Below are 26,036 nucleotides of genomic sequence, written 5' to 3' on the forward strand. Positions count from 1 at the left end.
AGATCACAGAGGCACTCAGGGAAACTGAGGCTGCTGTTGCTTCCTCTTCCTCCTCTTCTTCTTCTGAGGCTGCTGCTGCTGTCTCCTCCTCCCCACCCTTCTCCTCCTCCCCCTCCCCTTCTTCTTCTCCTTCTTTTTTTCTTTTAGAGTCAGAGTCTCAGTCACACGATCTCAGCTCACTGCAACCTCTACCTGCTGAGTTCAAGGAATTCTCCTGCCTCAGCCTCCCGAGTAGCTGGGATTACAGGTGCCCACTACCTTGCCTGGCTAATTTTTGTATTTTAGTAGTGCTGGGGTTTCATCATGTTGACCAGGCTGGTCTCAAACTCCTGATCTCAAGTGATCCGCTGGCCTCAGCCTCCCAAAGTGCTGGGATTACAGGCGTAAGCCACCACGCCCAGCCGAAACTGAGGCTTCTTGATGAACTTTGACAATTTTCCCACATTAAAAATTTTCTGGCTGGGCACAGTGGCTCATGCCTGTAATCCAAAGACTTTGGGAGGCCAAGAGTTCAAGATCAGCCTGGGAAACATACCAAGTCTCTGAAAATAAGACAAAAAATTTAAGCTGGGCATGGTGGCTCACGCCTGTAATCCCAGTACTTTGGGAGGCCGAGGCGGGTGGATCATAAGGTCAAGAGATCAAGACCATCGGGAAGCTGAGGCAGGAGAATCGCTTGAACCTGGGAGGCAGAGGTTGCAGTGAGCAGGGATCATGCCACTGTACTCCAGCCTGGCAACAGAGCGAGACTTCGTCTCAAAAAAAAAAAAAAAAAAAAGAATTAAAAAATTTCCTACTGCTAAGTAATCTATGGTGTCAGAAGTTAGGGTAGAGGTTGCATCTAGAAGAGGGAGAGACTGGACAGGGCCTCTGAGGTACTGGGAATGTTTTGTTTCTTGTTCTGGAAGGTGGATACATGAGTGTATTCCAGTTTGTGAAAACTTGTGAAACTATCACATATGATATGTACATTTTTCTGTAGGTATATTATCCTTCAATAAATGTTTAAATATACTCCAGTAATTATAAAAGATTGCTCATGTGTCACTATTGCACATGGCAGATTAGCTTGTAGAAATAAATATAGATATAAATATATGGTATACATACATATGATTTAACAGTACAAATAACATCTTCTATAAATACATACGTGTTTGTTAGAGTGCAAACTGCATCATAACATTTCTGCAGAATGCTATATAGATATACTACCTCTCATAGAAAACTCAGGCCCCTAAAATACTCCATTTGAGAGGCAGTGGAATAGTGAATGGCTCTAGAGTCAGCCTGTTGGGGGCTCCAATTCTACTGCATGCTAGTTTTTCGTTTTATTTGTTTTTGAGACAGGGTCTCGTTCTGTCACTCAGGCTAGAGTCCAGTGGCATGATCACGGCAGCCTTAACCTCCCAGGCTCAGGCGATTCACCCACCTCAGCCTCCCTAGTAGCTAGGCCTACAGGTGTGACCACTACACCTGGCTAATTTTGTAAATTTTATTTCTGTAGAGACAAAGTTTTACTATGTTGCCCAGGCTGGTCTCAAACTCCTAGGTTCAAGCAATCCTCCCGCCTTGGCCTCCCAAAGTGCTGGAAGACAGACGTGAGCCACCGTGCTCAGCCTGCTTCCTAGTTTTATGACCTTGGGAAAATGATTTAACTTTAGCTTTCTTATCTAAAATGGAAATATTAAAAATACCTACTTTATGGGAATGTTGTATGAATTTTTTTAATGCATATAAAGTGCTTGAAACCATAGTAAACACTTCCTAGATGTTATTATTTTTGTCGTTATTAGACTATCTGAAAGTGAAAGAAGAGAGCATCCCTTTTTCTACCTCTTACTATCTCATCCATTCTAGCTCAACAGAACTCACTTCAATTCAGCTTATACTGACTGGGCACCTCTATGGGCCAGGCATCATGTTCAAGTCTGAGCAGAGTGGATGCTTAAAGCATATTTCTGGGCCGGGTGTGGTGGCTCATCCCTGTAATCCCAGCACTTTGCGAGGCCAAGGTGGGCGGATGACCTGAGGTCAGGAGTTCGAGACCAGCCTGACCAACATGGCGAAACCCTGTCTCTATTAAAAATACAAAATTAGCTGAGTGTGTTAGCAATCCCAGCTACTCGGGAGGCTGAGGCAGGAGAATTCCTTGAACCCGGGAGGTGGAGGTTGTGGTGAGCTGAGACCGTGCCATTGCACCACAGTCTGGGTGATAAGAGCAAAACTTTGTCTCAAAAAAAAAAGAAAAGAAAAGAAAAGAAAAAGCATATTTCTGGCATACAGAGTTCCCTACTGCACAGACCTAAACCCCTGGGAAGATTCTACGCTGGTAGCATTTCCCAAGGGTTCTGTGGCTCATTTCTCCCCAAGTTCACTTCTAGTGCTATTAGAAGTTTTAGAGATTCCAGTCTTGAGCCAGTGTGTGAACACAGGCAAATTCTCTCTGGTGGGGTTCTCATCAGAGGAACCTGGCAAGGTGAAAACAGGAAGCAGGATGAAGGCTGTGTTTATTTTTTGCTGTGGGTATTGTGTTGTGTTTCACTGAGGTGCCAGTCTATTTGACCTAAACAGAAACAACCTGTGTAGTCTTGTGTGACACTGGTATTGTTTTAAATCAACATTAGGAGGTGGGACAGAAGAAAATGGCTATTAATTAGAACGTAAGCCCGAAGTAGCACTCTCTATACAATGAGGCACCTATGGAGCCGCCCAAGCTGAACAGCTGTTTTTCAGGTCATTTGTAACCAAGGTAATCTGCTGTGGACAGTATTGGAAATGATAGTCACTTTCTTCAGAATTCACTGTCGCCATTGTCTTTAATAACTCCTACTTTTTTATTTTGAGATGGAGTCCTGTTCTGTTGCCCAGGCTGGAGTGCAATGGCACAATCTCAGCTCACTGCAACCTCCACCCCCTAGGTTCATGTGATTCTCCTGCCTCAGCCTCCCGAGTAGCTGGGATTACAGCTACTAGGTGTGCCACCATGCCCGGCTAATTTTGATATTTTTAGTAGAGATGAGGTTTCACCATGTTGGCCAGGCTGGTCTCGAACTCCTGACCTTGTGACCTCAGCCTCCCAAGGTGCTCAGATTACAGGCGTGAGCCACCATGCCCAGTCAATAACTCCTGTTTTTACTGTTCACATCTAGTACTGCACCAGTGAATGAGCTGAGAACCTCTTGAAATGGAACTTGTGAAAAATGTAAGGAAATATAGGCAAGGCTAATGTTCTCGCAATTGTGGAAAACAAAAGTGAAAACAAAACACAACACTAAAGTCCTAAAGCAGTGTTTTTAACATTCATTTTATCCCTCCTTCCTCCCTTCCTGAATAAGCAGCTAACAGAGAACAGCCTGATACGCATTCCTCTTCCCTTCCAGATAGAGAATTGAGTGCTCTGGACAGCATGGTGGCTCATGCCTATAATCCCAGCACTTTAGGAGGCCGAGGCTGATGGATCACCTGTGGTCAGGAGTTCAAGACCAGCCTGACCAACATGGAGAAACCCTGTCTCTACTAAAAATACAAAATTAGCTGAGCATGGTAGCACATGCCTGTAATCCCAGCTACTTGGGAGGCTGAGACAGAAGAATCGTTTGAACCTGGAAGGTGGAGGTTGTGGTGAGCCAAGATTGCGCCATTGCACTCCAGCCTGGGCAACAAGAGTGAAACTCCATCTCAAAAAAAACAAAAAAAGAGAGAGAGAATTGGGTACTCTGCAGCTGGGCTTCTGTCCTGTGGCACAGCTGGTAAAAGAGGAAGAAGAGCAGGGTTACAGGAGGCAGGAACTCGGCAGTGAGCAGGGTGGAGCCATGTCCCCCCAGGTTAGGGAGCCCCATGCCATGCACCCCTGGCATGTGGGAGGTAAGGACCCTTCCCCACTTGATTGTTTCCAGGCAGAATCCAGCATGGTTAACAGCATAGGCTGGCAGCCAAAGTGCTTGGCTTTGAGTCCTGGCTCAGCCATTTACTTTGGGTAAGTAATTTAGCCTCTCTGTGCCTCAGCTTCGCCATCTGTAAAATGGGTATAACAATAGTACCTGCCTTCTACAGTTGTGATGAAATTAATTTAATTGGTATGTGGAAAACAGTTAAAACAAAGCTTAGGACATATAAACCACCCAATAAGTGTTAGCTATTATTATTATTGCCTTGAAATAGCTCCAAAATATAATTACAATAACCATCATTATATTATTTTGTTCTGACTGGGGCTGACTTAACAGTGATGACTAAAGTGAAGTCCAAGATTCTATTTTACTAGAAATCCTACCTCTAGGGATACCTTCTAAGGAAATTTTCAGATATGCAAAAACAAGGTACAAAGGGAATCACTGCAGTATTATTTATGGAGTGAAAAACTGGCCCCGGCCTAAGTGTGGAACAATCTGAGAATGATTAAATATGTTATGGTGCAGAAACAGGCTTTTGAAGAACTTTTAATGACTAGGAAATGCTCATGAAATAAACGTAAGTAGAAAAGCAGGCTTCAAAACTGTTTACAATTGGATCACATTCGGTAACTATGTAAGCACATTTGCAGAGAAAACAAAACCCCAGAGAAATGTATCAAGATGTTCATTCACCGTGGGCTTTCTGAGGGTGGAACTTGAGCACGTTTTTGTTTATATTTTCTTTACATTTTTTGATGCCTTCATGTTTTACACAGGAACACACACAATTTTTATATTTGGGAAAAACATTAAGTCATAAAACCAAAACATTTAAAGACAGAATTCAGAAGACATACAGCGGACTAAGGGGAACTAGAAGTGAACCCACGTTTCCTAAACTCTAGGTTTTTGTTTTTAAAGTCCAGAATGCCACACAATAGAGACAGGTGTTGCTACTTTTCAACTTACTTTGCTCTGGGAAGAAAAGCTATGCAAAATCTCTGGGTTACAAAATTATAGAAAGGCCAGGTGCAGTGGCTCATGCCTGCAATCCCAGCACTTTGGGAGGCCGAGGTGGGTGGATCACGAGATCAGGAGATTGAGACCATCCTGTTTAATGCAGTGAAATCCCGTCTGTACTAAAAGTACAAAAAAATTAGCCGGGAGTGGTGGCACTCAGGAGTGGTAGCACTAGCTACTCGGGAGGCTGAGGCAGGAGAATCGCTTGAACATGGGAGGTGAAGGTTGCAGTGAGCCGAGATCACACCACTGCACTCCAGCCTGGGTGACAGAGCAAGACTGTGTCTCAAAAAAATAATAATAAAAAAAAAATTATAGACAGAGCCCAGTGCAATGGCATATTGCTTGAGCCCAGCCTCAAACTCCTGGGCTCAAGCTATACTCCTGCCTTAGTCCTCAGGAGGCTAAGGCAGGCATATTGCTTGAGCCCAGGAGTTTGAGGCTGTAGAGTGATGTGACTGAGTGTGTGCATAGCCACAGCACTCCAGCCTGGGCAATATAGCAAGATCTCATCTCTAAAAAAAAAAAAAAAAAGAAAAAAGAAGATCAATGAAAAGATACAGGGCAGGGCACAGTGGCTCATGCATATAATCTCAGTACTTTGGAAGGCTGAGGCAGGCAGATCATCTGAGGTCAGGAGTTCAAGACCAGCCTGGCCAACATGGAGAAAACCTGTCTCTACTAAAAATACAAAATTAGCCAGTAGCTGGGCGTGGGGGTGCATACCTGTAATCCCAGCTACTTGGGAGGCTGAGGCAGGAGAATCTCCACCTGGGAGGTGGAGAGTGTGGTGAGCCAAGATCGTGCCATTGTACTCCAGCCTGGAGAACAAGAGTGAAACTCTGTCTCAAAAAACAAAAAAAGAAAAGAAAAGATACATAGATATGGATGAGGACAGCTGGGGAGAATAGCAGGGACTTCTTAAGATATGGGATACAATCTGGTATTGAATAATCACAACCATGTGTTTTTACATGGGGGAGAAACATCCTTGGCCCACAACAGAATAGATGAAAGCCACCCATCCACTCTTTTGGAAGAAGTTTGTTTGACTGGTTGGTTGGTTGGTATTTTTTTGAGACAGAGCCTTGCTCTGTTGCCAGGCTGGAGTGCAGTGGCCTGATCTCAGCTTACTGTAACCTCTACCTCCCACATTCAAGTGATTGTCCTGCCTCAGCATCCTGAGTAGTTGGGACTACAGGCACGCACCAACACGCCCAGCTAAGTTTTGTATTTCTAGTAGAGATGGGGTTTCACCACATTGGCCAAGATGGTCTGGATCTCTTGACCTCATGCTCCATCCACCTTGGCCTCCCAGAGAGCTGGGATTACAGGCGTGAGCCATCTAGACTGGCCTTTTGGAAGAAGATTTTTTAAAATTCCATGGTCTTAAAAAAAAAGAAAAAGAAAAGATAAACTAACAGAAACAACAGGACAAGAGACGTATCTAAATAGACAAGTAACAGAATTCCCAAATTCCCATGCCTCTGCACGAAGGACCTTGCTAATAAACCTCTCGTCTGGAGTCCTACACCTCAAGGAAGATTACTAAGAAGACCTCAACTTTGAAAGGGCTTGTAGTGCTGCTCACTTTGGCAGCACGTATACGAAAATTGGAGCAATACAGAGGATATTAGCATGCCCCCTGCTTAGGATGACATGCAAATCTGTGAAGCATTCCATATTTTTTTGAGAAATTAAAAAAAAATTAAACAATGAAATAGCTTGGAAAATATCAGAGAAAGCCAGCAGACGATACAGGCCACTGGATTCCACTCAGCCCAGCCTGGGATCCTGCCCCTGCAGCTGTGTGCCTGGGCCTGTGGCTCAGCAGGAGAGGGATCTTGCAGGACTCACACCTTGGCCTGAGAGGCCAGAGCAATAAAATTAGGATTATTTATGATGCAGAAGTGATTTAATAACATTTTTCGAGAACCTGAAGGATTTATGCAGAGGAACTGCTGTTCTAGTAACTAAACCCTTTTGGATGGATTCTAAGATAAACCAGGCTTGTCTGGCTTCTGCCCTGAGCCTCTCCATCTCTTCCAGTTGCTCTTGGCAAATAATCCCTTCCACTTTACTGGAGGGTGATGGTCAAGGGTGACCTTCCTGGCTGCTTTATCTACTCTCCTCCCCGCCTCAAAATCTCTCTCAACATCTCTCTTTGTTCCTTCAAATCACAAAGGAAAACTCAAAGGAGGAGGGAACTAACATTTATTGACTGCCTGCTATGTGCCAGGAGCTTGCAGAAACATTACCTCATTTAATTCCCGCAAACACCCTGTGAGGTAGGCATAATTATCCCTGTGTTGCTTGTTAGGGGATGGAGGAAATCATATTCTTTTAACAGCTGGTATGAGGATTTCTCTTGGGTGCCAGGCGTGGTGGCTTACGCGTATAATCCCAGCACTTTGGGAGGCCAAGGTGGGTGGATGACTTGAGGTGAAGAGTTTGAGACCAGCCTGGCCAACATGGCGAAACCCCATCTCTACTAAAAAATACAAAAAATTAGACGGGTGTGGTGGTGCACACCTGTAATCCCAGCTTCTCAGGAGGCTGAGGCATGAAAAGAGCTTGAGCCCAGGAGGCGGAAATAGCAGTCTGCATTCCAACCTGGGTGACAGAGCAAGACTCTGTCTCAAAAAAAAAAAAAAAAATTTCCTTGGGGAGAGAACCATCTTTGTGGGAAAATGTCTTGGTCAGCCTCTTTGGACAATAATGTCGGGGGAGGGGAGAGAGATGAGGAAATGTGTGTGGAATGGGCAGGGTGAGGGGACGATGGGCTCCTCACTCAGAGAGGAGGGGGAAGAGCAGAGGCAAGGAGAGAGCAGGTGATTTAGAGAAAAGCTTTGTATGGCACAATATATCCCTACCTTAAAAAGCATAAATCTTTTTTGTTTTTGTTTTTTTTTGTTTGTTTCTTAAGACAGAGTCTCACTCTGTCACTCAGGCTGGAATGCAGTGGTGCGATCTCGGCTCACTACAACCTCCACCTTCTGGGTTCAAGCGATTCCCCTGCCTCAGCCTCCTGAGTAACTGGGATTACAGGTGCCCGCCACCACACCCAGCTAATTCAAAAGCATAACTCTTAAAATTTCAAGTAAATCTACTAAACTCATAAAGTGCTTGCTGAAAGAGAATTTTCCAGTGGGCTTTCTGGCATAGGGTGAAACAGAAGCCATGTGTGTTTCAGCTGAGATGGTGACAGGCAGTACTATAGAGGAAGCACATCTCCTAAATTCAAGAGCAAGAAGGTCCCCCACCCCCACTCCTTGACATATGAGTTCCCTAGAGGGGAAAACTGAAGCTTGGCAGTTAATCAACTTTACTGAAGTCACACAGCATCACTAACAAAAGGAACTGATCCCAAGCCTGTTTATCTTGAATGTCTATTGTTTTCGCTCTATTCCACATGCTGCACTAAGCAAGATAGCTTTTTCCTCTCCCAGGACAACTCTTCCACTGCTGTGCTCCATCTAATCATAGTAATTAATAGTAGTGAATATTTATTGAGTGCCTACAATATGCCAGACATTGTTGCATGCATTAGCTCATTTGATCCTCACAACGACACCATATATTTGACAATATAATTATTCACATTTTATTACATGGAAACTGCTGCTCAGAGAGGCTAAGACACTTGCTCAAGGTCCCACTGCTGTAAGTGGTGAAACCAACATTTGAATCAGAGTCCATGGTCTTTTTTTTTTTTTTTTTTTTGAGATGGAGTCTCGCTCTGTCGCCAGGCTGGGGTGCAGGGGTGCGATCTCGGCTGGGTGTCGCCAGGCTGGAGTGTGGTGGTGCGTGCCTGTAATCCCAGCTACTCAGGAGGGAGGCTGAGGCAAGAGAATTGCTTGAACCCAGGAGGCAGAGGTTGCAGTGAGCCGAGATCAAGCCATACTCCACCTGGGCAACAGAACAAGATTCTGTCTTTGGGGAAAAAAACAACTGGAGGCAGGCCGAATTTGGCCTGCAGGTCACAGTTTGCTGACCCTAGTTTTACCAAACCTTCCCTTCTTTTGGCTTCTACATCCAGTTGGGCCAATTCCAGACTAAACAGCTTCTAGGCCGGGCTTTGCGCCTGCTCTCCTTTACCTCGCTCCTCTCACCTACGAAACCACACAGGTCCAGTCCACAAGCCTCTGCTCATCGCTGTCCCATCAGCAGCTCTCCGCCAGTCTTCCAGCATCTCCTGACCAACCACAGGTAGTTGTCTGCTGTCCCTGCAGGAAGTGGTCATAAAGTAAGATGGAACTGCCATCATTTAGATGACCCTGGTGAAGCAAGCCCGAAGACAGGTTAAAGGGGCATCACCCGAAGACTACGACAAGGCTTGCAAATAATATGCTTCAAATAGACTGAACATCATAAAAGGAAAACTCTAGGAAGGGTGGAGAGTACATTGCTAAGAATCTGGATCCAAAGAAAGAGTCCTAGAGCCAGGAATGGAAATGCCTTTCTCCTCCAGGAGGCCAAGGCCAGAGGATAAGATATGGAAGACAGGAGCACACCAGGGTCAGAGGACAGTTTAAGTGTAGAATCAGAGAGAAGACTAAAAAGCACTGACGGCCAGGCGCTGTGGCTCACACCTGTAATCCCAGCACTTTTGGAGGCTGAGGCGGGTGAATCACCTGAGGTCAGGAGTTCAAGACCAGCCCGGCCAACATGGTGAAACCCCGTCTCTACTAAAAATACAAAAATTAGCCAGGCATGGTGGCACACACCTGTAATCTCAGCCGTTTGGGAGGGAGACTAAGACAGGAGAATCGCTTGAACCCAGGAGATGTAGGGTACAGTGAACTGAGATCATGCCACTGCACTCCAGCCTGGGCAACAGATCAAGACTGTCTAAAAAGAAAAAAAAAAAAAAGCACTGACTAAGGAAAGGCTGAGAATAACAACAACAAAAAAACCCTGCTAACATTTATTTTTTTATTAAACACCTACTACGTTCTAGGCATACATTCCTGGGTTTTTAAAAATAATACTGTCTCTTATTTAACTCTTTCAACACTCTGGCAAAACAGTCATTTAAAAAATCTTTTTTTATTCATTGTTTTTAAAATAAATATTTATTGTGCATCCTTTATGTGGCAGACACTACGCTAGATACTAAGGATAAGCAAGTAAGCAAAAATAGACCTTGTGCCTGCTTTCATGGATTATACAGGGATTGGCCATTTTTTTCCCTGTAAAAAACAGATTGTAAGTATTTTAGGCTTTGTGGGCCATCAGGCCTCTGCTGCAACCAGTCAACTCCGCAGCTGTAGTGCAAAAGCAACGCATACACTATGTGAAAAAGTAGGTGTGGCCGCATGCCAATAAAACTTTTTTTTTTAAATAAAAACAGGCTTCAGGCCAAAGCTGGCTATGGTTTGCTGACCCCTGTTCTAGTAGGAGACAAACATTAAGCAAATAATTACACAAAAAGCAATCATTCAGTGACATCAGGTAGAAGTTCCTGATACTAAAAAACCCTATCATCAGAGAGATTTAACCTATTCAGGGAGATCAGAGATTTCCCTGAGGGAGTGGGTCTTAGTTTTTAATGTAGTAGTTCATTAGTGAGGTAAGAGCAAGGCTATTGTAGACAAGGGAAATCCCTGTGCAGAGGCCTGGGGCAGAAAGGAGCTCAGCAAACCCACTTTTTTTTTTTTTTTTTAAGACCGAGTCTCACTCTGTTGCCAGGCGCCAGGCTGGAGTGCAGTGGCACAATCTCGGCTCACTGCAACCTCCGCCTCCGGGGTTCAAGCAATTCTCCTGCCTCAGCCTCCCGAGTAGCTGGGACTACAGGCACGTGCCACCACGCCCAGCTAGTTTTTGTATTTTTAGTAGAGATGGGGTTTCACCATGTTGACCAGGATGGTCTCGATCTCTTGACCTCGTGATCCGCCCACCTCGGCCTCCCAAAGTGCTGGGATTACATGCTTGAGCCACCGCGCCCGGCCCAGCAAACCCACTTTAAAAGAGGTTTATATAGTTGGGGCAGAGTCAGTGAGTGTAAGCTCAGGCTAAAGACATCAGGGAAGGCCCGGCCCTGTAAGGTCTTAAGGGTCTTATTAGGGGATAAGGTCTCTATTTAAATACAGAGACTGCTGCACACGAAGTTAAGTAACATGCTCAAAGCTGTACAGCCCACAAAAGGTGGAGCTAGAAGCCTTATCTCTAGACCCAGCTTCTGTATTCTCTTTGTGTTCATTTTGGTTTTATGTTTGCCCAGTGTCTTTATAAATTTCCCTCTATGAAACTGCCAAATCATTCAATGAAATTAAAAGGAAAGAGAGTGCGGTCCTGCACTTAGGCTAGGAGGCTAGCAAGTACTGATATCAGCAGGAAACCAGATTGAGCCTGGCAGAGAAGTCCTACAGTGGAGGACCTAGAGGACTGGGGAGAGCTGTGTTCCTACTTCTCCTTTTTCTCTGATCCCCCCTTCTATGGAGTCTTAGCAAAGCTTTCTCTGTCCTCGATGTCAAAGGAGCCTTCAGAATATCGTCCAGACTCCTCCCCCTGCATTGCTGTGCCCTCTGAGTCTCGGCCTGCCCGCCTCTGCACTCTGTCCTCACTGCACTTGCATGCTCCCCTTGGGGACACCTGCACAGCTTGCTGCCTGGTGAATGCTCCACGTCCCCTCCTCAGTTCCATACTGTTCCTCTGCTGGAAGAGCACATGCTTCACCCTGTCCCTTTGTCTGGACACCTTCTCTTCTTTAAGAATCCATGAAAACGTGGTACATATACACCATGGAATACTATTCAGCCATAACAAAAGATGGGTTCGTGTCCTTTGTAGGGACATGAAGTTGGAAACCATCATTCTCAGCAAACTAACACAGAAACGGAAAACCAGACACCACATGTTCTCACTCATAAGTGGGAGTTGAACAAGGAGAACACATGGACACAGGGAGGGCAGCATCACACACCGGGGCCTGTTGGGGCATGGGGGGTTAGGGGAGGGATAGCATTAGGAGAAATACCTAATGTGGATGACAGGTTGATGGGTACAGCAAACCACCATGGCACGTGTATACCTATGTAACAACCCTGCATGTTCTGCACGTGTATCCTAGAACTTAAAGTATAAAAAGGAAAAAAAAAAACCACCTTCAAAGCGCAATCTCCAAAAGCAAAAAAAAAAAAAAAAGCCAGGCATGGTGGCGCCTGCCTGTAATCCTTGAGGCATTATCACGAGGTCAGGAGATGGAAACCATCCTGGCCAACATGGTGAAACCCTGTCACTACTTAAAATACAAAAATTAGCTGGGTGTGATGGTGTGCACTTGTAGTCCCAGCTACTCAGGAGGCTGAGGCAGGAGAATCGCGTGAACCCGGGAGGTAGAGGTTGCAGTGAGCCGAGATTGCGCCATGGCCCTCCAGCCTGGGCGACAGAGTGAGAATCTGTCTGAAAAAAAAAGAACCCATCCACAAGGCCGGGAGTGGTGGCTCACACCTGTAATCCTAGCACTTTGGGAGGCTGAAGTGAGTGGCAGGCACCTGTAATTCCAGCTATTTGGGAGGCTGAAGTAGGAGAATTGCTTGAACCTGGGAGGCAGAGGTTGCAGCGAGCCAAGATCGAGCCATTGTACTCCAGCCTCGGCGGCAAGAGTGAAACTCCATCTCAAAAGCAAAAACAAAAACAATACAAACGAACAAACAAAATCCACCCAGGAATGGCTTCTGGTCTGCAGGAAGCTGTCTCTGGCCCCTTCCTCACCCAACTTGGGCACTGTGCTCCCCTTCAGTGCCCACACAGTTCCTGGTGTGAATGGCTGACATCCCAAACTACTATTCACATCGGCCTCCCACACTGCACCCTGAGCTAGCAAAGGGCTTATGTGACGGGCGTTTGGCACTTTCCATATGGAGGTTAACCCGTTTACTTGTCAATTCCACTTGTTCCCACCTCTTAGGCATCTGTATATTTCTATCCTTCAGATTTCCTAGCACTGGGCCTTATAGCAGCAGTTCTCAAAGTGGGGTCCCCAGTCCGATAGCATTGGCATCACCTGGGAACTCTCTAGTAATGCAAATTCTAGAGCCTTCCTTGGACCTCTGAGATTGGAAACTGGGGGTGTGCAGTGATCTGTGTGTTCATAAGCCCTCCAGGTGACGCTGACACTTGCTAATGTTTGAGAACCACCGCCTCACCAGAAGTTATTTCTCATTAAATTGTTGATTCCCTGAGGATGGTAACTGGTTATTTTCAGCCTAGAAAAGAAAAAGAGTAACTGAGAAAATGACAAGAAAAGCTTTTACTAGGCTGGCTTTTTAGAACAATTTTCTGACACGATATTTCAAATATGGGACTTTCAAAGAAGGCTCTGCTTTGTAAGTGTTGGAAAAACAAGATCAGTTCTCCTCTGTCTGGCTTGGGTGTGGTCTTGCTGAAGGGCAGGGGTTTAGACGAGATAACCTCACCACATGCCCTCCTCCACTGCTCAGATTGTCTGCTTCTGGATATTCTATGCTCTGTGAAAGAAATATAAGCTAGGGAGCAGGGCATTATTGCTAGGGGACTTTGGGCTTTCAGCCCACAAGGAAGTATATACTTTTTTCCTCTTCTAAGGTGAGTCTTTGCCAGTCTATCCTCATAAAAAGAGATGACCAGGACCTTTGAGAAAGGTAATTGTTTGTTTTTAGGTCATAAAAATGAATCCTTGCTTTGTTTTCAAAGGAACATGCTCTTCATGTAATCTATTCGCTCTGAATGACAAGTAGGTGAGGTCCAAGATTGGAAAGATAAAACTTCATTGTTGGTTTTTGGCCTGGAGCTGAAACAATGGGACAAAGGAGTGGCTTGTTGGTATAAGCTCTATAAAACACAATAATATTAGTCATGTAAACAGGAGAAAATAGGAGAGGCTTAATGAGATCAATTACACCCAGTCACCACATTAGGGATTAAAATATTCGGATGAAGCAAACACTAAAAGGTACAAAAGAAAGGATAAAGGAAAGAATGGTAACTTTAGTTTTAGAAAACAATGGGTCCTTCTATCTAGGGTGCTGTTTGACAAGGGGACCTTTCAGAAGCTGCCTGAGCCGACTGTGAGCATCCATTAAGATCCCACTTTTCATCCAAAAAAAGAAAAAATCATCCTATACTCAAACCAGGGCTCATAAAGCGAACACATTCTTCTCTTCCTTATTCTTTTTTTCCCTCTTCACAATTGCAAAGCAATCCATTTTGCTAGATGAGTCTGTGAAGGGAATAAAAGCACTCCAGGTTTCTGACTCTATTCGCATTCCCCGATTTGCTGGCCTAACTTCCAAAGTATGACGGGCCATGGTTCTCAGGCTAAGGGGAAAACAGCCAACTCACTGAGGTTTAAGATTGCCTGTGTACCTGTGAGAACAGCCACTTTTTCATAACTATTTTTATAAGGACATTTGAACAACGGAAGTAGATGCTACAGATGTCTATGTACTATTTCAACTAACAGAGCTGCTGAGCCTTGAGTTGGTGTTACATGCTAAACACGTAGCTGTCTGTATTAAAGTGCACATCTACAAATGAGAAGATATAAAACTCTGTCAAAAATTGTAACATGCTGGGCTTGAGGTGACTCACGTCTGTAATCCCAGCACTTAGGGAGGCGGAGGCGGGTGGATCACCTGAGGTCGGGAGTTTGAGACTAACCTGACCAACATGGAGAAACCTCATCTCCCTCATCTCTATTAAAAGTACAAAATTAGTCAGGCGTGATGGCACATGCCTGTAATCCCAGCTACTCAGGAGGCTGAGGCAGGAGAATGGTTTGAACCTGTGAGGCACAGGTTGCAGTAAGCCGAAATCATACCATTGTACTCCAGCTTGGGTAACAAGAGCGAAACTCCATCTCAAAACAAACAAAAAAAAACAGAACAGGGAAACACTCACTGGTTCACACTTGCACACACTTCTTGGCAATGGTGATAAGCACAAGGTTGCCAAAGGCCAGCGAGCCTGCAAAAATTTTAAATATATATATATATATATGTACATATATATTTTGAAACAGAGTCTTTCTCTGTCACCCAGGCTGGAGTGCAGTAGCACCATCTGGGCTCATTACAACCACTGCCTCCCAGGTTCAAGCAATTCTTGTGCCTCAGTCTCCTGAGTAGCTGGGATTACAGGTACGTGCCACCACAACTGGCCTGAAACAATTTTTTTTTTTTACATACATGTAAAAACTAAGCTCCCAGAAGCAGAACTGTTTTCAAAGGGTAGGAATATTTTAAATTTTTGATATTACTTACAAATGCCTTTCAGAAAAGTGATACTAAGCTGGGTGTGGTGCTCACGCCTATAATCCTAGCACTTTGGGAAGCCAAGGCTGGTGGATTGCTGGAACCCGGGAGTTCGAGACCAGCTAGACAACATGGAGAAACCCCATCTCTACTAAAAATACAAAAAATTAGCTGGGTGTGGTGGTGTACACCTGTGGTTTCAGCTCTGGAGGCTGAGCTGGGAGAACCACCTGGGCCTGGGGAGGTACAGGCTGCAGTGAGCCAAGATCACTCCAGCCTGGGAGTGAGACCCTGTCTCAACAACAACAACAAAGGAAAAGTGATACCAAATTCATTTCTACTAACAGAGGATGACTTTGCTTATTTCTATTTCCCTGATTCCCTAAGCCATACTTTCTTGTACAAAATATTTGCCCATTTGAGGAGTTAAAAATGACATTCCATTTTTGTTTTAATAAGTATTTCATATTCACGTCCTATATATATATATATATATATACACATAAAGAGAGAGAAAATTGTATTTTCTTTGGGAATTGCATATTCTTGTGTTTGCACACTTTGTTTTTTTACTGAAATAGTGGTAGTTTTCTGCACGGATTATAAACACTTCATACATTAATGATATTACTTGTTCATATATGCCATAGGATTTCCCTCTATTTTTTCATTTTAATTTTTTTATGGTGTTTTTGACATGCTGAAGTATTTATTTATTTGACACAGAGCCTCACTCTGTTGCCCAGGCTGGAGTGCAGTAGCGCAATCTCAGCTCATTGTAACCTTCACCTCCCAGGTTCAAGTGATTCTCCTGCCTCAACCTCCCGAGTAGCTGGGACCACAGGTGTGTGCCACTATGCCCAGCTAATTTTTTGTATTTTTACAAATATAAAAAAAAAATGACACCACGTGGGCTAACTTTTAAAAAATTTTTGGGCTGGATGGGGTGGCTCATGCCTGTAATCCCAGCACTTTGGGAGGCCGAGGCGGGGGGATCACCTGAGGTGGGGAGTTTGAGACCAGCCTGACCAACATGGAGAAACCCTGTCTGTACTAAAAATACAACAATTAGCTGGGCATGGTGGCGCATGCCTGTAATTCCAGCTACTCGGGAGGTTGAGGAAGGAGAATCGCTTCAACCCAGAAGGCAGAGGTTGTGGTGAGCCGAGATAGCGCCATTGCACTCCAGTCTGGGCAACAAGAGTGAAACTCAGTCTCAAAAAAAAAAAAAAAAATCATTTGGAGAACATGTTTAAAATGCAGTTGCCTTGTCCTCTGAGGTGGTACCCAGTAATCTGCATTTTCACCAAGAATCAGAGAGAATCCTTCTGCAAGGTGACACAAGAAACATTGATTATCTGTATCTGATTTGATACATAGGTCTAAATTCACATCCAACTGTATAGTACCCACTGATCGTCTCCAGCTGTACATCTCCCAGGTACCTCCAGCCCAATCCAAAACAGAATTCACCACCTCTCTACCCAAAACTATTCCTTTTCTAAGTACCATTTTCCTTTCTGACACATACCATGAGGTTTCCTTGCCCCAGATCTGAATCAGCCATTTCTCCAAGGAGCTCTGGTACCTTCTCATGGATAATGGCATTCAGATACTAAGATATTGGCACTAGATATCGTTAGAATTCTCTTGTCTTAATTTGAACTGTTTTCTCAAGATGCAGTTCCAACAGTGAGATTATTTGAATTAGAAAAGGTGAAATATTTTATAGCTCTTAATTCAATATTGACAAAGGTACAGCCAGTCCAGTGTTGGGCTCTGTTGAGACTATATTCCTTTGCCTCTCCTTCGCCTGTTGGTGTCAGTCGCTAATATTAAAGCAGTAGCATTGTCTGACAGTGTCCTCAAATAAGAGAGCTTCAGAGAAGAGTTCTGAGGCACAGCTCCTATCATTCCCCTGTCTGGTCCTCTAGGGATCTTTGCTGAAGGAGAGAAGAGACACATTCTCAACAAGAGCCAGATGGGGAAGGAAGAACTAGCTGGGCAAGTGTATAACCAGCTCAACATCTACCTCCTCCCTAAATTAGTGCGGCTCTGGTTAATTTTTAGGGGAAGATGTGGCCAAGGCCAGAACCCCTGAGCAGGGCATTCCACTTCTGTTTCTTTCCTGAGTCTAAGCATCATTAGAATGTACAAGGAAGGCTAGCCTGGCCCTTTGGGGTGGTAGGAGGTAAGAAAGAGAAAGATGGAATGTGGTCTCTCAACTTTAATTAACAGTAATGACACACACCAATAAATGTGGCCCAGATTAGTATACTGAGGGGAATGCAGGATGGTGAGAGGAAGGTGCAAAGGGGACAGCAGTATGAGGGCAAAGAGGGCTCTCCTAGAGTCATTTTTAATGTGCAGGAGAAGAAATTCCCTCTCCCAAATCTACTGCCAGACATACCCTCCAGCCAGGTTTACCTCTCCCTTCCGGTGGTAAAACCCACTGAAACTAACTACAAAAGAGACCGAGAGGCCCTAGAAAGAACAGGTCTTGCTTCAAGCTGTTTCAATATCTTGGTTTTTTTTTTTTTTTTAATCATCTTGCTGTTTGGCCCAGGCTGGAGTGCAGTGGCATGATCTCAGCTCACTGCAACCTCCGCCTCCTGGGTTCAAACAATTCTCTACTTCAGACTCCCGAGTAGCTGGGATTACAGGTGCACACCACCATGCCCGGCTAATTTTTGTATTTTTAGTAGAGACAGGGTTTCACCATGTTGGCCAGGCTGGTCTCAAACTCCCCACTTCAGGTGATCCACCCGCCTCAGCCTCCCTAAGTGCTAGAATTACAGGTATGAGCCACTGTGCCTGGCCAACATTTATGTAATAGTTCCTTATATCCTCAATATCTAGAAGAGAACTGTATTTTTTGGTAGACCTAAATAAACATATTGGCTGATAACTTCTTACCTGGAACAGATTATGCTTCAAAACTTTAACTTCCATTAATGCACAGACACACATCCTTGAAAGTGGATATGGGGCAGCTAAGTCTTGATGATTAAGGGATTAGACAATGTCTACCTACTAAGGACCAACAGCCCAGGAGTATGAATTCCAGCAGGACCATGAGAGGTGTGCAGCTGGACTTTTATGAGTAGGGCTTTAGCCCCTAAAAGAGTTGTCATAGCTTTTGGGAAGAAAATGCTTCACCAAAGAAATTCTATTTATTTAATGACAAGATTGGGTGCATTCAGGATGATATGGCCATAGACTCTATTTATTCTATTTATTTTAAAGGCTTGCTGGAAGCCATCTAGCCACTAGCAAACTGCAAACTATTTGCACTTTTCTGGGTCCCAAAGCCAACTTAAGAAGAGGCTGTTTCTCCACCATTCCTTTTACCTGTAGAAGAACTGTTGTTCTTTTCTATACAGACCTCTGAGCTAAAACTCAATGAAACTCATTCCAACTTGGGATTCTTATCAATTGTTGGAAATAGATGCTTGGTGCCACAAAGAAAAATCAGCACTGAGACAAAGGATCTTTCAGCAATGCAATTTTTACTTTCTGAACTGCAGGAAGGGTACCCTCACTAGCCATCATGCCCCAACAGTACAATGAACAAAGGAAAACACATAAATTTATCCCTTACGCATTTGGGGTCAACCTTACTGCTGTGTCTGATGTCTGTGGGCTGGAGCTGGACCTCACAATCTAAACTAAAACTGATTGGCTAACAACTTAAAATGTTTCTAAACAGGTAAAAGCAATGGAGAGCTGGGACATGCCTGTGAGCACGTCTAGCACAGATATCTTAGTTAAAGTACAAGGACATAGAATGTACTACATGTCTGTAAGCATGGCATGTCTAACAGCTACATAGGATAGAGCTTAACAAAGTTATTAGCACACTTTTTCTTTAACAGGAAAGGAAACTTTAAAACAGAACTTTGCTACTTCCCACACTAATTATCTGTGAGATTGTGGAACTAGGGAGTATCCTATCAGAATATTTTTCAAGAAATGAGAATAATAGGATTCACAAAAGGAACACATCAGGCTCTTTTTACAATGGAAATAACAATTCTCAATATTAATCCCTTCCACCCACCACCACCACCATCACCACCTTCCACCTTTCCCTAATACCATCTTGGCTCCTATCTTCAACCAAAAGGATGATAGGGATGAGATTGTCTCCTTATGAAGAGCTTCCTAGGGCTGGGTGCAGTGGCTCATACCTGTAATCCCACCACTTTGGAAGCTGAGGTAGGAGGATCACTTGAGCCCAGAAGTTCGAGACCAACATGAACAATATAGTGAGACTTCATCTCTCCAAAGAGTTTAAAAATTAGGCTGGGTACTGTGGCTCATACCTGTAATCCCAGCATTTTGAGACGCCAAGGTGGGTGGATTGCTTAAGCTCAAGAGTTTGAGATCAGCCTGATCAATACGGAGAAACCCCGTCTCTACTAAAAATACAAAATTAGCTGGGCATGGTGGTGCATGCCTGTAATTCCAGTTACTCGAGAGGTGAGAATTGCTTGAACCTGGGAAGTGGAAGTTGCAGTGAGCTGAGATTGTGCCATTGCACTACAGCCTGGGCAACAAAATTGAAACTGCCTCTTAAAAAAAAGAAAAAAAGAAAAAAGAGGAGTGTATTCCAAAGAATGTGTTTGAAAATATTAAGTAACACTTAACAAACTGCAAACCCTGAAGATGCCTCCCTATTTGACACTGAAGAAATTCTTACTGAGTGAAATTTGAGAAGAAACTAAATACCACCTTCTCCTCCTCCTTGTTCAGTATTCCTTTCTCTTCTCCCCTTCTCCAACTCTGAGAGCTAGGCACTGCTTACAGCATAAAGATAGGCTTTGTTCTAGCTTCCCAAACAGAACTTTTCTTAAAGGGCTGCAATGGGGAAGGAGAGTAATAGCAATGTAAATGCTGATAGAATTCGTCTAGGGGCACAACAATGCTAAACAAACTATGGTTTGTGTTTGTTTGTTTGGTTTTTTGCTTGACCTGTGTAGCCGAGATTGATTACCTGATGGTCTAATATTTCCTAACTGAAAAAAGCTAAATTTAGAGAAAAACATCCCTTCTCTTTTGCTTTCATTTTCACAAATCAAGGTTTTGTATTTTGACTTTTTTTTTTTTGTCTTTCTAAAGTAGGCCTGATTTCAAAAGAAATGTTTCAAATGAAAAAAGATACATTGAAGAGGTTCTAGAGTCTCCTGGTAGACAGAATTGTTGAATTACAAGATAATTGGGTTCGGCCAGACGTGGTGGCTCACACCTGTAATCCCAGCACTTTGGGAGGCTGAGGCAGATGGATCACTTGAGGTCAGGAGTTGACCACCACCCTAGCCAACATGGCAAAACCCCGTCTCTACTAAAAATACAAAAATTAAGCGGAAGTATCCTTCTTTCCTCTGTGCTGTAGGCCCCAGTGGTTGCTGCCGAAATGGAAAAGTTCATGAAACCCAGGAAGGTGGTGCTTGTCCTGGCTGGATGCTACTGTGGACGCAAAGCCATTATCGTGAAGAACACTCATGATGGCACTTCATATCGCCCCTACAGCCATGCTCTGGTGGCTGGAATTGACCACTGTCCTCACAAAGTGACAGCTGCCATGGGCAAGAAGAAGATTGCCAAGAGGTCAAATATCAAGTCTTTTGTGAAAGTTTATAACTACAGTCACCTGATGCCCACAAGGTACTCTGTGGAATCCCCTTGACAAAACTGTCATCAATAAGGATGTCCTCAGAGATCCTGCTCTTAAATGCAAGGCTCGATGAGAGGCCAAGGTCAAGTCTGAAGAGCAATACGAGACAGGCAAGAACAAGTGATTCTTCCAGAAGCTGCGATCTTAGATGCTTTGTTTTGGTCATTAAAAATTAAAAAGAAAAAAAATACAAAAATTAGCCTGGCCTGGTGGCACATGCCTGTAATCCCAGCTGCTTGGGAGGCTGAGGCAGGAGAATCACTGGAACCGGGAGGCGGAGGTTGCAGTGAGTTGAGATCATGCCATTGCACTCCAGTCTAGGTGACAGAGAGATTTTTGTCTCAAAAAAAAAAAAAAAAAGATAATTGAGTTTGACTTCTACCACATAGCAGCAACCCATAAGCCATTAGAATTCTTATTTAACCAGGGCTCATCAATTCTCACTAAACCTTATTCACAGATTTGAGACACCTCAGCCATCACTAATAAAATTGATGATGTGAAAGGAAAGTCTCCAGGAGGAAAAATGGAAGTTCCCAGTTCAAAAATAATACTAGACCAGATCATATTCCTAAAAAGAGTCCAGTTGATATCTAATTAACTTCCTAATTTCTATATGTGTTTTCTCCAGGTCTTTCTAACATACAACTTCATATTCATTGGGTGAGATGGCATGACATTCAAGGAGACCACATGTGAGACCTAATTCCATTTACCTCTCACTGATTAGCCTCATTTTGTTCTTATTATATTATCTAAATGGGCAACCAAAAACAGCTGATATATATTGTTCATTATTTGTTTTCCTAGCCCTCTCACCCAAAGTTTGAAAGTTTGCATTCCTAGTTCCAAAAAGATATGTTCATGCTGTTTTTCTTTTTTATTTTTTTGAGACAGGGTCTTGGCTCTGTCGCCCAGGCTGGAGTGCAGTGGGGCAATCTCAGCTCACTGGAACCTCTGCCTCCCAGGTTCAAGCAATTCTCTTTCCTTAGCCTCCCAATTAGCTGGGATTACAGGCAACTGGCAACATGCTCTGCTAATTTTCGTATTTTTAGTAGAGACAGGGTTTTGCCTGTTGGCCAGGCTGGTCTCGAACACCTGACCTCAAGTGATCCACCCACCTTGGCCTCCCAAAGTGCTGGAATTACAGGCATGAGCCACCAAGCCCAGCCTAGTGCTGTTTTTTTCATGAGTATGAAACAGCCTATGAATGGGTAGGGGGTGGGAGGGCATTCAAAGTCACTGGCTCCTGCCTCTCCCTGATATCTATTTATCCTGCCCCTGAGAAATACCATGATGATGTCTTTCTTAGGCCTTGGAGTTTTGGGCCATGACTGGACTAGAGTTTCACAGAACATTACTTTTGGAGTCCATGCTGCCCTGTAATTGTCCAGGATGCGACTCTAGTCAGGGTGTTATTTTCCCAGCACCTGCTGACTTCAGAGAGGGCCTTCAACATGCCTCAGGCAAAAAAGGGAAAGGGAACAATGTTGACAAAGTTAAACACTGTGTTAATTACTTTACTACCCTATCTCAGTTCTCCTCTTTCAGTCCAAACAACCACCTTGAGAGACTGTGTTATTATCCTCATTTTATAAGTAAGGAAATGCCGGCGGTGGGGGAGGGGGCAGCTCACGCCTGTAATTCCATCACTTTGGGAGGCCGAGGCGGGTGGATCGTGAGGTCAGGAGTTCCAGACCAGCCTGGCCAACATGGTGAGACCCCTATCTCTACTAAAAATACAAAAATTAGCCGGGTGTGGTGGCACACGCCTGTAGGTCCAAGCTACTTGGTAGGCTGAGGCAGGAGAATGGCTTGAAACTGGGAGGTGGAGGTTGCAGTGAGTCAAGAACTGTGCCACTGCACTTCAGCCTAGGTGACAGAGTGAGACTTCATCTCAAAAAAAAAAAAAAAAAAAAACAAAGTGAGGAAACTGAGGCCCAGAAAGAGGCAGTGGTTTGTCAAGGTCAATCTAGTAAGAGGCTGGGAGGAATTCCCTTTCATGACCCTCTGTCTCTGAGCCTAGTTCTTTTTTTGGACCACTCTAGGCTTGGGGTGAGTAGACGGGCAGGGAGGCAGCTGAGAGATGCCATGAGATGCAGCAGACAGGATGGGGATGCTGAGATTGGGGGAGGAAGTGGGGGCCTCAAGGCAGAAAAGAGCCAGCAGGGAAGGGAGTGACTAAAGATTATTAAGAAATTCTCTGAAGAGCTTTGAACCCTACTGATTTGGAATTTAAGGTTAACTTCACCAAAGGCAGGGATTACGACTTCTCATTGCAAAAGGGATAAAGGAAAGAAAAATCTGTCCTAACATTATTGAGCAGACTGTGTTGTCATTTTTCATGATAACATGGTTTCAGGGGCAATAACTCTCAATAAGCTAGAGGGTTATGGAATAACCTCTAATAATCGAATTGAAAAATCCTATAGCATGATTTAAAAGAATGTTTCAAAATTGTGTGTTGCGGCCAGGTGAGGTGGCTCATGCCTGTAATCCCAGCACTTTGGGAGGCTGAGGTGGGTGGATCACGAGGTCAGGAGTTCAAGACCAGCCTGGCCAACATGATGAAACCCCGTCTCTAGAAAAAATACAAAAACTAGCCAGGCATGATGATGGTGGGTGCCTGTAAGCCCAGCTACTCAGGAGGCTGAGGTAGGAGAATTGTTTGAACCAGGGAGTCGAGGGTTGCAGTGAGCTGAGATCATACCACTGCACTCCAGCCTGGTGAAAGAGGGAGACTCTGACTCAAAAAAAAAAAAAAAATTGTGTGTTGCAATCTGTATGTGTGTGTATATGTGTGCACAAGACTCGTTTGAGATGTTTAAAATTTCTTTTTTTTTGAGACTGAGTCTTGCTCTGTCACCCAGGCTGGTGTGCAATGGTGTGATCTCAGCTCACTGCAACCTCCACCTCTCCCGTTCAAGGTATTCTACTGCCTCAGTCTCTGGAGTAGCTGGAATTACAGGCACCCATCATCATGCCTGGCTAGTTTTTGTTATTTTTTCTAGAGACAGGGTTTCATCATGTTGACCAGGCTGGTCTTGAACTTCTGAACTCAGGGGATTAGCCCGCTTCAGCCTCCCAAAGTGCTGGGATTATAGGTGTGAGCCACCGCACCTGGCCTAAAATTTACTTCCTACTACAGTTCATGGTTAAAGATGTTTAAAGTTATTGATTTCAAGAGGGCATTGAAGGCTAGAAACACATCCACTAACATTCAGCAGACCAAATATTTCCAAATGTGATATTAGTACTTACACCACGTCTACTATTACCAAGATCATCCCAAACCATTATTAATTACAGAACTTTACATAGATAGATAGATAGATGACAGATAATCTGCTTTTTCCCTCCTTAATTGTAGCATTTACAAAGTTGTAAATCAGCCCGTATGTGTGGAACTGCAATTTAGGGTGTGGATTAGGTGCTGCTAGAAAGCACACATCTGAAGGTGGCCATGTTTTTCCACTGGCAGACACAATTCCAGAGCCCTGAGGCAGCTGTTAGTTCTATTTGTAGAAATATGAATTCTTAAAGTATCAACTTCACCTCAAAAGTGCCAAGAGAAATCCTACCAAGCTTGTGGGCAAAATAAAAATATATGTTTTTCTATCAGTAGATCCACGGGGAATGTGAGAATAGAGGAAGAAATGGCACTGGAAGAATAGCTAAGAAGTCAGCTGTGGCTACTGGCTGCTGGTGAGCTCTCTGGAGCACCAGGATGGGACACCCAGCTCTCCTGATTGTGACTCTGGGAAAGTACTGGGCCCCAGATTCCTTGTCAGTGAAACAGGGATGATAATAGTGCCTACATAACAGAAATGATGTGAAGAGTAAATGAGATAATATTAACATGTAAAGTACATAGAACAGCATCTGGCACATAGTAAGTGCCCAGTAAAAAATTATAGGCCGGGGCTGGGCACAGTGTCTCATGCCTGTAATCCTAGCACTTTGGGAGGTTGAGGCAGGTGGATCACCTGAGGTCAGGATTCGAGACCAGCCTGGCCAATATGGTGAAACCTCATCTCTACTAAAAATACAAAAATTAGCAGAGCATGGTGGCATGTGCCTGTAATCCCAGCTATTCAGGAGGCTGAGGCAGGAGAATGGCTTGAACCCGGGGAGGCAGAGGTTGCAGTGAGTCGAGATCGAATCACTGCATTCCAGTCTGGGCGACAGAGCAAGACTACGTCTCAAAAAATAAAATAAATAAAAAGAAAATAAATAGGATGATAATCCCAAATAAAACTGGTACATGAAAAAAAAGAATCCTATTAACTTTTTTTTTAGATTGTGGTAAAACTTAGATAACATAAAATTTACCATCTTATTTATTTACTTTATTTATTTAGAGACAGAGTCTCGCTCTGTCACCAGGCTTGAGTGCAGTGGTGCAGTCTCGGCTCACCACAACCTCCACCTCCTGGGTTCAAGCTATTCTCCTGTCTCAGCCTCCTGAGTAGCTGAGACTGCAGACATGTACCACCATGTCCGGCTAATTATTGTATTTTTAGTAGAGACAGGGTTTCACTGTTGGCCAGGTTGGTCTTGAACTCCTGATCTCATGATCTGACCACCTCAGCCTCCCAAAGTGCTGGGACTACAGGTGTGAGCTACCTCGCCCAGCCTAATTTACCATCTTACTAGTTATTTATTTATTTATTTCATTTTATGTTTAGACAGAGTCTCATTTTGTCATCCAGCCTGGAGTGGAGTGGTGCAATCTGGGCTGACTGCAACTTCTGCCTCCTGGGCTTCAGTGATTCTCCCACCTCAGCCTCCTGAGTAGTTGGGATTACAGGTGCGTACCACCATGCCCGGCTAATTTTTGCTCTTTTTTTGTGTGTGTGTGACGGAGTTTTGATTTGTTTGTGCAGGCTGGAGTGCAATGACACTATCTTGGCTCACTGCAACCTCTGCCTCCCAGGTTCAAAAGATTCTTTGGCCTCAGCCTCCTGAGTAGCTTGGATTACAGGCATCTGCCACCGCGCCCTGCTAATTTTTGTATGTTTATCAGAAACGGAGTTTCATGTTGGCCAGGCTGGTCTTGAACTCCTGACCTCATGATCTGCATGCCTTGGCCTCCCAAAGTGCTGCGGTTACAGGCGTGAGCCACTGTGCCCGGCCAAATTTTTGCATTTTTTTGTAGAGACGGGGTTTCGCCATGTCGGCCAGGCTGGTCTCGACCTTGTGGCCTCA

The 26,036-nt window shown here is 44.3% G+C and overlaps 1 non-coding gene and 1 pseudogene across 1 annotated transcript; both read left to right on the top strand.

The window, feature by feature from the left end:
• The first annotated feature begins 6,496 nt into the window (after nucleotides 1-6,496).
• On the top strand, nucleotides 6,497-6,605 carry LOC135268700 (U6 spliceosomal RNA). The gene has a single exon (XR_010337069.1). It is a non-coding gene; the product is annotated as a U6 spliceosomal RNA (small nuclear RNA).
• Nucleotides 6,606-20,563: 13,958 nt separating this feature from the next.
• LOC105725237 (large ribosomal subunit protein eL27-like) lies at nucleotides 20,564-20,976 on the top strand (annotated as a pseudogene).
• Nucleotides 20,977-26,036: the final 5,060 nt, after the last annotated feature.

This window comes from Aotus nancymaae, unplaced genomic scaffold (genome assembly GCF_030222135.1).
Source record: "Aotus nancymaae isolate 86718 unplaced genomic scaffold, 86718_ANA_hifiasm-v0.15.2.pri h1tg000041l, whole genome shotgun sequence".
Taxonomy (NCBI): Eukaryota; Metazoa; Chordata; class Mammalia; order Primates; family Aotidae; genus Aotus; species Aotus nancymaae.